Raw genomic sequence first — 12,496 nt, 5'->3', positions numbered from 1 at the left:
TTCAGGCCTCCTACCATGCCCAGAAGATTAAATGCCTAATAAACCTAATTGGTAATTGACTGAAAGAATGAATAAACAAATAAACAATTTGGGATGATAATTGTTTCTACAATAATCCATTGATGACTCATTTCTTACCTTTTTCATCACAAAAGCAAAATTTAAGGCCTTCTGTATGCTAATTTTGCTGCTATGTGTAGATACAAAAATGTTTAAATGTTTCCATTTTCTACCTTCAAAGAGGTTACTGTATTACAGAAAAAAATAAATCTACAAAAAAATAATTATAATAAGACTCAATGTAGACTTGTGGTCCAGGGAGCAAACCTTGCTGCGTTTCCCCCTTGTCCAAACACTGTACAGCATAGAACAGCCTGTGGATGACAAGGTCATCGGAGGTAAGAGCTAAAGCCACCAGGTCAAAGAGTAGAGAAGCATCAACTATCCAGAGACTCTAAACTGTGTCAAATAGTATATAATAGAGATCAGAAAACCTAGCTTGCCTGGTGTGATATTGTGATTTATAATAAGAAATATATTTCTGGTCTTTGTCCCTTTTCCTGGCACAGAGCTCCTGAAACCATTGGGATTTGCTAAGTGATGAGCACTGTAAGGGAGTCTTTTGTTATGTTTATGAGATGACTTTGGGAACCAGATGGGGTTAGTGGAGCAATCATGTGATTAGAGGGTTAGAACTTTCAGTCTCACCACCGCCTCTGGGGAATAGAAAGGCTGGAGGTTGAATCAATCTCCAATGGCCAATGATTTATTCAGTCATGCCTATGTAATGAGATCTCCATAAAAACCTAAAAGGCTGGAGTTCAAAGAGTTTCCAGATTGATGAACACATGGAGGTGCTGGGAGAGTAGTGCACCTGGACGGCTTGGAAGCTCCAAGCTCTTTCCCCATACTGGCCCCTTGTATTTCTTCACCTGGCTGTACATTTGTATTCTTTAACATCTTGTGTAATCAATTGGTAATCTACTGAGTAAACACATTTCCTGAGTTCTGTGAGCCATTCTGGCAAATTAATCGAACCAGTGGAGGGGGTCATGGAACCTCTGATTTATAGCCAGTTGGTCAGAGGCACAGGTAACAACCTGGGCTTGAGATTGGCATCTGCAGTGGAGTGCAGTCTTGCAGGACTAAACCCTTAACCTGTGGAATCTGATGCTATCTCCTGGTTGTTAGTGTCAGAATTGAGTTGAATTGTAGTACACCCATCTGGTGTCCAAGAGTTGCTTGTTGGTGTGGGGAAGCCTTTATACAGACATTAGAATTAGGACCAGGGAACCCAAAAGATTTGGTTTTACTTTGACTCCAAAGAATTCTCTCCAAATGAGATTTGAACTTTGGGAATATACTTTGAAGTCACACCACAGAAAAGGAGACAAAATTTTTCCAATGGGACTGACTCAAAATAAAACACTACTTCCTTCTGATGAACCAATGTCAAAATTCAGAAGAGCTTGGAGAGGTAGCTACAATATACAGTCGATGCTTTTGTTTTCAAAAAGCTTGGACCCTATCCTTCTGTTAAAGAGAGAGTTCAAAGGGGGCACCTGGGTGGCTCAGTCGTTAAGCGACTGCCTTCGGCTCAGGTCATGATCCTGGAGTCCCGGGATCGAGTCCCGCATCGGGCTCCCTGCTTAGCAGGGAGTCCGCTTCTCCCTCTGACCCTCCCCCCCTCATGTGCTCTCTCTCTCAAATAAATTAAAAAAAATCTTTAAAAAAAAATAAAAAATAAAAAAAAAGAGAGAGTTCAAAGGTCATTTTCAAAATCAGTCATGTACAGTATAAATCAATTTATAATTTGACCCTGATCTCCACTGGAAATTTTATTGAGTTCCTGTGGTCATTTGAAACCAAAGACGTGACCATTGCCATCACTGCTTTACCTAGGCAGTAAATCTAGTTGGAATGAAGTACTTTCTTGATTTACCTAATGAAATAAGATATACACAGTGTTTGGGGATTTTTGTACAGTTCAAGTTATGCAATGGCTCCAAAGAGCTATCCAACTCCTCCGTTGGGTATCTCAGGTTAAGTCTTTACTACTTACTGAGAAAATTCTTAATTTCTAACAACAGGTGAATGACACCAGAACCCTTAGGGCCAGAGAGGTAGAAATTCTTTACATTAACTGAAACTTGGCAAGGAGATCCAACTCCAGTACCCTCTATCAGAAATAATGTGGAAATAGCTAAGTTACTTCTAGATTTCTGAGAAGTATCCTTTTAGCAATTTAGTAGAAGAGTCTGGAGCTAAAGATTCTGATTAAGACTTGGCTCCACCATTATGTAAGTTGTACAAATGATTTCCTCTCTGTGCCTCAGTTTTTCCATTTTTAAATGAAAAGTTACTGGATTTCAGGACTTTCAGAGAATTGCCAACTCTAGCTTCAGAGATTCTAAGTAGCATAGTTTTGCAATAATAATTCTCTGTTGTTGACATATAAGACAGTGGCCAAAAAACATTTTGGTTTAAAAAAATTACAATACAGTGTAATTTGAGTAATAATAGAAATGTATACAGCACAAAATAAGGGATAGCTAATTCTTTTTTTGACAGTGGGGTTAGGATTAGGGTCAGAGGGACATTGACTGAGAATGTAGTGCTCTGTAAATTTAATAGTGTGATCTACAACAGAGTATTTTCAGGCTACCAATTCATAAAGGATGATCATTGAATTTAACTTGTACATAATTTGGTGCAATACTCTGTACAATTAAGTGTTTAATTAGACCTTTAACAGTCAATGAAAAAGAGGTTAATCTGAATGTAAAAGATATGTTGAGACCATTGTTTACTGTAATGAATAATAAGAAATAATGTTTCCCTTTTTTCAGTCTATTTAATGACTAAAAGTAATAATTCTGAGAAGCATTAGAAAATGATCATGTCAACATGTGAAATTCTTGGAGTCCTTCACAGTGACAAACATTATGCTTTGTACCTAGCATTATTTTCAGCAATTATTTGAAGATGATACTAAATTTCTGTCATAAAATGATTTTCTAAAAATATGAGAATAAAAATCTGAGTATTTTTTTTTATCAGTGATGAGTATTTTGAGTTATGCCATAATTATAAATCAGTATTTACCAAGGTGTTATATTTGAATGGAAAATATTCTTCCTATTAAATAAATTTTTAAAAACTCAGGCAAACAAGTGTTACGCATCTCTAGGCACATCATAATGTCACATGATATTAGATATTGGTTGATTAGAACTTCCTGCCCTTATGGATGCGTTTCTTTGCTTTGGGGTTTTATGTTTCAACTCAACATATTTAAGTATACTCTGTGCAATGTGAATATAAGACAGTTAAAAATGTGAATATAAAATAGTTAAAGGAAACATTATTTATACTAAAGATTCTTTCTTAGGATTAGTTCTAGCCAAGCATGTATGCCTAATCTGAAAAATTCGCAGTTGCTATAGTAATATCCATTTGAATTTTATCATTTATTTAAAGACAGAGAAGAATTAATTTTTTTAAATACTATGGTTTAAGTAATTTTAACCAGACATTAAAATAAAAATACATTAAAACAGAGACTCCTTGAGATGTAAAAAATTGGATAGTTTTCATTTAAGTCAGTCAACTTTACATTGAAAATGGTTGTATCCTAGAAAATTTACCTTCGGGAGACTGGAGAGATACAGAGCACTAGTTTTTCTGGGAACAGTTTTGTCCCTGGGAGACATTTTTGACTGCCAGTACTCAGGGAGGGGACGTTACTAGCATCTAGTGAGTGGAAACTAAACAAGGAATTATCTGGCCCAAAATGTCAGTACTACAGCTGTTAAGAAATCCTGAGTGAAATAAAATGGGTGCAACTTATTTCCTTTTTTCACAGCTGGCCATTTTTGGCTCTCGCTAGATTCTCAGCATCTGACTCTGTCTCAATCTTCTCTTTCTGTCTCTCTCTTTCTCTCTCAATTTTCTTTTTCCTTCTCTAACAAACCTCTCTGATGAAGATCCATTAATGTTTTAATGGAAAAAGACATTTTTCTCATAACTAGAAGCAGAGACCTGAAGTTCTCAGAAATAAAAGCCTAAATCAAGAAAGAGTAGAGTAGAGGTTGCATCAGCAAGGTTAAAAAAAGAATCTGTTTCTGTAATACTACTTTTAAAGATACTTCAAATTGTCTTAAGGATGAATTAAGGATTCTAAGATGGAATATTTCAAAACTTCATGAAAGTCAGCCTCAGAGACTGTAAACCAGGATATCTACCAGTGTTGGTGGGAAACAAGGACTTTACACTTGTAAACTTTGCACTGTAAAATTGTTTCCCTGCCATGTCCTCAATTAACCTTTGTGAGGAAACCCCTGGATTTCAATCACTTGCAGTTCTTTGTCTTTGCTTCTATTATTTTAACTAAAAAATAAGACCAGACTTTCCTTATTTGTGATTCCATAAAATCCTTCAGCTGGGTTCAACATATTATTTTTTATTCTTTCCTATTTCATTTTTCTTGTTTGCCACCTTAACCATTTTTAAATGTACAGTTCAGTAGTACTGACTACGTTCACACTGTTGTACAACCATCCCCACCATCCATTTCCAGAACTCTTTTCACTTACAAAGCTGAAACTGTACCCATTAAATGAGGGTAAGGAAATAATATCCACCCAAAATTGTGAAAGAAATTACAAAATACAATATGATAGTTTTGGTTATCATTTTTTTATGAATTTAATTTACTTATTTAAATTCTAGCCAAAATCTTTTCCTTTGGACCTAATTGCTCTCTATAAGAAATTTCTCTTAAATTTGTCTTCTCATTCATTTGCTGAATTAATTAATTGAAGACAAGGGAATAAGAAAATGAGAAAGAGTCTCATTACTGAATTAATTGAACAGGGAAGTTGAGATGTGAAATAATGAAAGGAAAGTGAAATGTATTTCCACAATCAATTGATCATTTTATACAGCTCTTCTCCTTACATTATCTCATTCTTCTTATTAACTATTTTATTTACTTTTGCCATGCATCCTTCTACTATGTCTTATTTAACCCAAGCACACAAGGTTGATATTTTTCTGTTGTCTACTTCCTTGGCATTTTCACAGGCATAGGCAAAGCTACATTTAATCCCTTATTTCCTGGGCTTTAGGACTTTTCATACTTCTAATTTTGGTAAAATATGGTCCTACATATGGATAAAGCCATAAATTTCACGTATTGATAAAAGATGGGATTTACTGGAAGTGCTTGTTATTTACAACCTACATCCTGAACAAAGCATTTTAGAATCAAATGCCTACAAGTGCCAACAAAGTAAATAAAGTGGCAGGGTACGGAGACATACAGGTAAGAGGAAGGGACTGTGGAGAGTAAAGGCAAGCCTCGGGGAAAAGGGGCTAGTTGCTACTCAATTCTCAGTGTCACCAGATGTTATGATTTTTCTAATGAAGCCAGAAAGTTTGTTTTCATATAAAATTTCCCAATTTTTAAATGTTTACATATTTTTAAATCTCTGTAGGCCAGCAAAAGTAATCTGCATGCCAAATGCTTTTTATAAACCTCCAGGTTCCTACCACTGATCTAAGCAGACACATACATTTTTCATGTTAGACTACAAATAGAGTAGAGGTTGTCAAAGTTCTGTGGATAGTACTTGTGGACCCTTGGGAGAGAGTTTACATGCTCCTGCATCTTCTACTTATAAGGTACTTTAACTTAATTTAACATTAACTGAAAAATTGTTTAAGAATACCTGTATTTAAATTGGAATAAGGGAAAGCTTTTCTGTCTTGCTAGCTACCACATCCTTCTTTTTCCTTTCATAATTATTCTTTTCTCACATGTAGGAGTCTCTGGGAATACCATACTTGCTAACTTTTATTCATTCTCTTTATTCTTCACAGTAAACTTTAGAAATACTAATTTTAAAACAGTATTTCATATTTCCACACATATATTAAATATAATAAAACTAGTATATTTAAATGAACATATTTTTTATCATGGCATTTTTCATTAAGAATTCTTCATAATTTCTCATCAATTATGTTTCTCTTACTAATTTCCATATTGAGAATCTATATGTCGGTTCTAGATCTCCAAGCCTATATATTATTTTATTCAGTGCATGGAATTTCCCCTTCTTTAGTATTTCTGCTTCTCTAGTTACTAAGTTCTTATTGATGTCTTTGAAAAGTCTATTCTATTCCATGAATTTATTTTTTTAAGTTTATATTGAAATGTATCAATATCTTGATTTACAAAATAATTAAGTTCCACAAGAGTATCCAATTATTAAAGCTCAATGAAGAAACTTGACATTTAAAGGAATACTATAATAAATAATTTGCAAAACAAATAATCCACCTGTTTAATTTATTCATTGTATAAAGGATTTTGTAAATGTTAGATTTGTTCATAGCAAATGTACATTTTCCTGACATCTCCCTTTGGACTATAATTTGAAAAACACTTAGAAGTTGTCCTATATTACTGTCAATTATTCAGGTCTCTCTGTTTACAATGTATATACTAATATCCAAAACCAGTCCAAAAATCTGATATCATGTGTGTGAGCACATGTCCAGACACACACACACACACACACACACACACACATTTTCCTACTCAATTTCAGGACAGTTTTAACAATTTCCATGAGAAGACTTTATCTCTATTTGCTTATTTCAAATAATATTTGTAGCTAAGAATTATTTTCTGGGGTGTGGAGGCAGGGGAATCTATAGTTAGGCTGCATTAACAGGGGACAAACTTGGTGGTTCTCCTTGAATCTATTCCACTGTCAAGACTCAATTCCTTGTCTCAGAGGTGACATTTAATATATGATTGACCTTTATCTCAAATTCTAAAATTGTCAATTTTCTTTATGATAGCCTCCAGTAAGGAAATTAATCAAAAGTTTAGGAAAATAAATTGGTTATTTAACTTTTGTCACTCAGCACTAAAAATAACATGTGAAATTTCTTGGTGCTGCTCATAAGAAATATGCGATTTATGAATTTTTTCCTTTGAATATTTGATGTTCCTTTCACTCTGGCTTAAATATCCTTAGCTTCTCAGGAACACTGACCTCCCTACCAGTAGGTTCCAGTCACTCACACGAGCAGTTACAGTATACATTTCACTATCATTTGAATTTTTTCTTAGGATGATCAACTCCAAAATCCTATGGTCTGATTGTGCCTCCTGATGCTTTCTATTTCACATTTCTAAATTTCTACTGAACTAGATTTTTATCCTTACCAAGATGGAGATCTCCAGTTGTCCCTTTTGTAGCATATTCTCCCCCACTTCTAATTCTGGAGTCACTTGCCTCTCTTCCAAGTCAAAACCTTATAACCAGCTGTTAAAATCACACTTTTTCAACTGTTCTTTTGCCAATCTGCTCTAACTTGCCAACCGATAGTTTTTCTTGGCTCCAATTATGGAAATTTATTTGACTGTGATCTTCTGGATTTTCTGGAGAAAGTCACTAAACAGTGATGAATGAGTAGATGTACCATCAGGCTGTTCTTATGTTCAAACTCAGTTACAATCTTACTTTTGCCTAACAATCCTGTTATTTATATTCTGCCATGGAGTCCTCCATTAGCCACTGTAACACTTCTGCAATATCAATTGGAAGCTGTCCATTCAAATATCCCCTTTGTCAAAAATGATCTACTTCATCGGTAGTCTCACAACTTCCTCTCTAGCAATATAGTCTCTCCTGATCTTTTTTTTCTTGACCGAACTAAATACTACACTAATCCATTATAACTGATCTTTGTTAACCACCTCTTGACACAAACACCAAATCTAGATAAACTCTACAATCTACAGATGCAATGGCTAAAGCAGAAATGTTGACAATTGTTAAGGAAGAATTATATAAATGGGTTTATTTGTTTCACTTGTATTCATGATGAACAACAAAAAACAAAAAGAAAAAAAGCAAAGGAAGATTATTTCTTAGATTATCTCTGTTACTCAGTTCTCCCGGTTTTCCATAGCCTTTTCTCAATACTCACTCCCAGCTGATGACCTCACCTAATTTCTCACTGTCTTAATCTTCTCCTCAACAAATCTGTAATCCTGCCTACATTTACCACATCTCTTTCTCACTGCTTTTGTAATAAAGGGAGTGTCTTTCTTTCTACCAAAGTCCTGTCTTCCCTGTGTGCTCTGAAACCCCTCCCCTTAACTCTCCACACAACTCTGCTTTTTAATTTCTTCTCTCCTTCCTTTCTATGGAAATTATGTCATTATAACAGCATCTTCTCATATCTTCAACCATTATGCAAAAGAGAAGCAAAAGAGAAAAAAATGCAAAACATCCAATTCCACACTATCTCCAACTATTTGGCCCTATCCCTGACCTCTCCCAGAGCCAACCTGCCCAGAAGACTTGTCTGTACAACTATCTCCAATTTTATGTGTTCAGTCATACTTTGATCCAACCAAATCTGATCATGTCCCTACTACTGCATTAAAAAATGTATCTGTCAAGGTCACCAATTTTGCTAAAAATATTTCTGCATTTAGCTTACTCAATATCCTCCCAAATCAGCCACATCCACATTATTCAAAATTCTCTCTCATGGCTTCCAGGACTCTAACATGTCTTTTTTTCTTCTTTTTTTTCTTACTTCAACTGATCCCCTTATGGTCTCCTTTGCTGTATTCTTCTCCTTCACAGTATTACATATTGGAGTGATTTGCAGCTTAAATCTGGACTCTGCTCTTCATATGCATTATTTTCCATGAGGTATTCTAGCCCACTCAGAAGCAGTAACCAACTTGTTTGTATTGTTTTGAAACAAATACATTCCATAATTGAGTGGGTTAATATAATTCCCACAATAAACGTGTCTTTTAAGTTTTTGGTCATGACGAGGCTTGAGGTTAAAAATTAGATTTCAGGAAAAAAACTGAAATTTTTAGTTACCAACTGAATAAATTGGATAGCTTCTTGATCCCTTCACTGTCATTCAAGACTGTGATTCAAGTCCTGACTGTGAGAAGAAATAGAATATATAAACATTTTAACTTAAATAGGAATTTTGCCCACTTGCCTAGTCTTCTATTTGCATTCTTTATACAATATATTTCTGTGGTCTCCAGAATGCATATATTCAGAACTTTTGTAATCTTACTGAAAATGTGTATTTCAACAAAGCATTTGAGCATTAAAAACCAAGTGTTTTATGCTAAATAAAAATGTGGCAAACATTTCTGTAACTAAAGAAAGTCTATTAATTATGATCCCTATGAGCAAAATAGGCTATGAACAATTTCCTGAACATGATGTATGCTTTCTATTCTCTGCATTTTTCATAAAAAGACAATTCCCATCCATTATTCTTTTGAGTAAATATCACCTTTTCCTGATCATCCCTGTTATATATTTCTTGAACCCTGATTAGTTAGGTGCTAATCCTTCTCATTTTTTCCTACAACTTTCTTAACCTCTGTTTTATAAAAACACTATTTCCCACATCTTTTGTTCTCTGAAATCTATTCTGGAAAATTTCTTTGGCAATATCATTTATTTAATAACTGTTTTTACCGGTGTCTAAACTTCTGTTGAATGTATCCATTTAATCTTTAATTTGAATTTTTATGGTTATTTCATGGCTAAAATTTATATATCTTTAAAAAATCTGCTGTTTTTTATGACCTTGTGTTATTTTTTACATATTACAGGCTTTTGGAAAGGTAGTTTTTAGATACATTCAATACCCAAAAAGTGTTATTTTTCAACATATTCCAAGTTTTATCCTTCAAATTTTTTAAGTCTTTGTGAGGCTAGCATGGCTGATTTTTATTTTAGCTAATTCCCACATAAGTCTTGGTTTTTGTTTGTGGGGGTGTGTATGTGTTTGTGTGTGTGTGTGTATTTGTGTGTTTGAGTTTTAACCACTAATATTTTTTTGACACATTATCTCTGGAAATTGTTTGACACTTATAATTTGAGTAATTTCTTGTGTGGAATATTTGCATTTGCTTTTGCCAGTGCCTTATGGGAAATAAACTAGATTCTCAACTTTAGCTTTTTGCACCACTAAGGTACGTGAATTCAGTCATTAAACTTATGTGAGAATTTGTGACTATGAGTTATATAGGAACATCTTTCTTATCCCTATTCAAGTTTAGTGTCAAGAAAGGCAAGTTTTGGGGCACTTGGGTGCCTCAGTCTGTTGAGTGTCCAGCTCTTGATTTCAGCTCAGGTCATGACTTCAGGGTCGTGGGATCAAACCCCATGTTGGGTTCTGTGCTCAGTGGGGAGTCTGCTTGAAGATTCTCTCTCTCCTCATCTCCCTCTGCCCCTCCTCCCCCACTGTCTTTCTCTCTTTCGCAAGTAAATAAATCTTTAAAAAAGACAGGCAAGTTTCCTTCTTTATGCGACATTCATTTCTTAGTTGTCCTAATATTGAAGAGGAAAAATATTAGAGAAAATCATTAGATATAAAATATTAGAGAAAGTCATTAATAGAGTGTGATTTTGGCACACGACGAAGCAAGGAAATACATGACACACAATGACAATCCTGTGTATGTGGAATTTGACGTAGTGCACAGTGCTATTACATTTAGTGGGGAAATGCTTTTCCATTTTCTATTGAATAAGTAGTGCTGGAAAGAACGTTACCCATAGGAAAAAAATAATATTACATGACTACATTACTCCATATGGAAATACTAATTTCTAATTGATCACGTCCTGAATGTGAAAACAGCCCATTTAATATTTGAGAAAAATATATAGGATATTATCTTTAAGACTGACTGAAGAAACTTATTGAATAAGATAAAAAAATACAAACTAAAAAAGTTAAAAACGATAAATTTGACTACATTATCATTTAGACAATTTGACCAAAATCAAAACAAGTAAACAAATAAAAATCTTTTAATCCAAACACATCACAATTAATGTGAAAAAGGAAGTCACAGACTAACTGGAAACATTGAAAACATTAACATCCCACATAGCTAATATATATATATTAGGTAATGTATATGTGAGTGCAAAAAAACAACACAATGGGTACAGGAGTGCAGGATATGAGCGAGTAAGTGTTTCACAGAAAAGGACACCCAACTGGCCAATGAACATATGAAAAATGTACATATTGCTGGTAATGAAGGAAATGCAAATTAATGTCATAATATGAAACCATTTAATGTCAATCAGATTAGAAAAATTTAATTCTTGGACACTACTACATTTTTTGTAGGATTTAGAGTAGTAAGAATCTCATTAATCACTGTTTAAAAAGATAGAGAACATTATTATAACAACTCTGAAGAAAATTTTGCCACTGCATAGATAAGTTTACCTACATTAAGTCTTGATGATTCAACTTTTAGAGAAACCCTAATATATGTGCAAAAAAGACATGTACAAAAATATTTATTGAAATGTTGTTTATTATCGAACAAAAATGAGAATACAATTATCCACCAATAATAAAATGGATAGGAGGCACCTGGCTGACTCAGTCAGTAGAGCGTGCAACTTAGGGTCATGAGTTCAAGCCCTACATTGGGCACAGAGCCTACTTATTTAAAAAAATAATAATAATAAAGTAAATAATGTTTGGTATCTTCAAAAGGTGGGATACTATACTGTTGTTAAGGTAACTGCGTTAGGAAATATATACACAGTAGTCCCCCTTACCTGTAGTTTTATTTTCTTGATTTCAACTACCCACAGTCAACCATGGTCCCAAAGCAGATGATCTTCCTTCTGAAAAATTGTCAGAAGGTCAATAATAGCCTAATGCCATATTACAATGCCTATGTCACTCACCTTGATTCATTATAAGGCATTATGCCATTTCACATCATCACTGGAAGAAGGGTCAGCACAGTACAATATTTTGAGAGAGAGACCACATTCACATAACTTTTATTACACTACATTGTTACAATTGTTCTATTTTATTATTAGTTATTATTGTTCATCTGTTACTTTCCCTAATTTATAAGGCTTTATCACAGGTATGTATGCATAGGAAAAAAACACAGTATATACAGAGTCCAGTACTATCTGTGATTTCAGGCATCCACTGAAGATCTTAGAATGCATCTCCTGTGGATAAGGGAGAACTACTGTACCTACGACTATTAATCTCAAAAACAATGTAGAGTGTAAAAAGATGCTGTAGACATATAGTGCAATTTATCTAGACTTTTAAAATATGCAAACTAAGATTATGGTTTATGAGTACACAAAATGTGATGACAATATCAAATGCCTCTTAAATAAAATTGAAGGTAGCAGGAGGGGAAGAATGAAGGGGGGGAAATCGGAGGGGGAGACGAACCATGAGAGACGATGGACTCTGAAAAACAAACTGAGGGTTCTAGAGGGGAGAGGGGTGGGAGGATGGGTTAGCCTGGTGATGGGTATTGAGGAGGGCACATTCTGCATGGAGCACTGGGTGTTATGCACAAACAATGAATCATGGAACACTACATCTAAAACTAATGATGTAATGTATGGGGATT

The sequence above is a fragment of the Leptonychotes weddellii genome, chromosome 8, assembly GCF_054177405.1.
Source record: "Leptonychotes weddellii isolate Sample4059 chromosome 8, ASM5417740v2, whole genome shotgun sequence".
In the NCBI taxonomy this organism is placed as follows: Eukaryota; Metazoa; Chordata; class Mammalia; order Carnivora; family Phocidae; genus Leptonychotes; species Leptonychotes weddellii.
Note: the sequence above shows the minus strand (reverse complement) of the source record.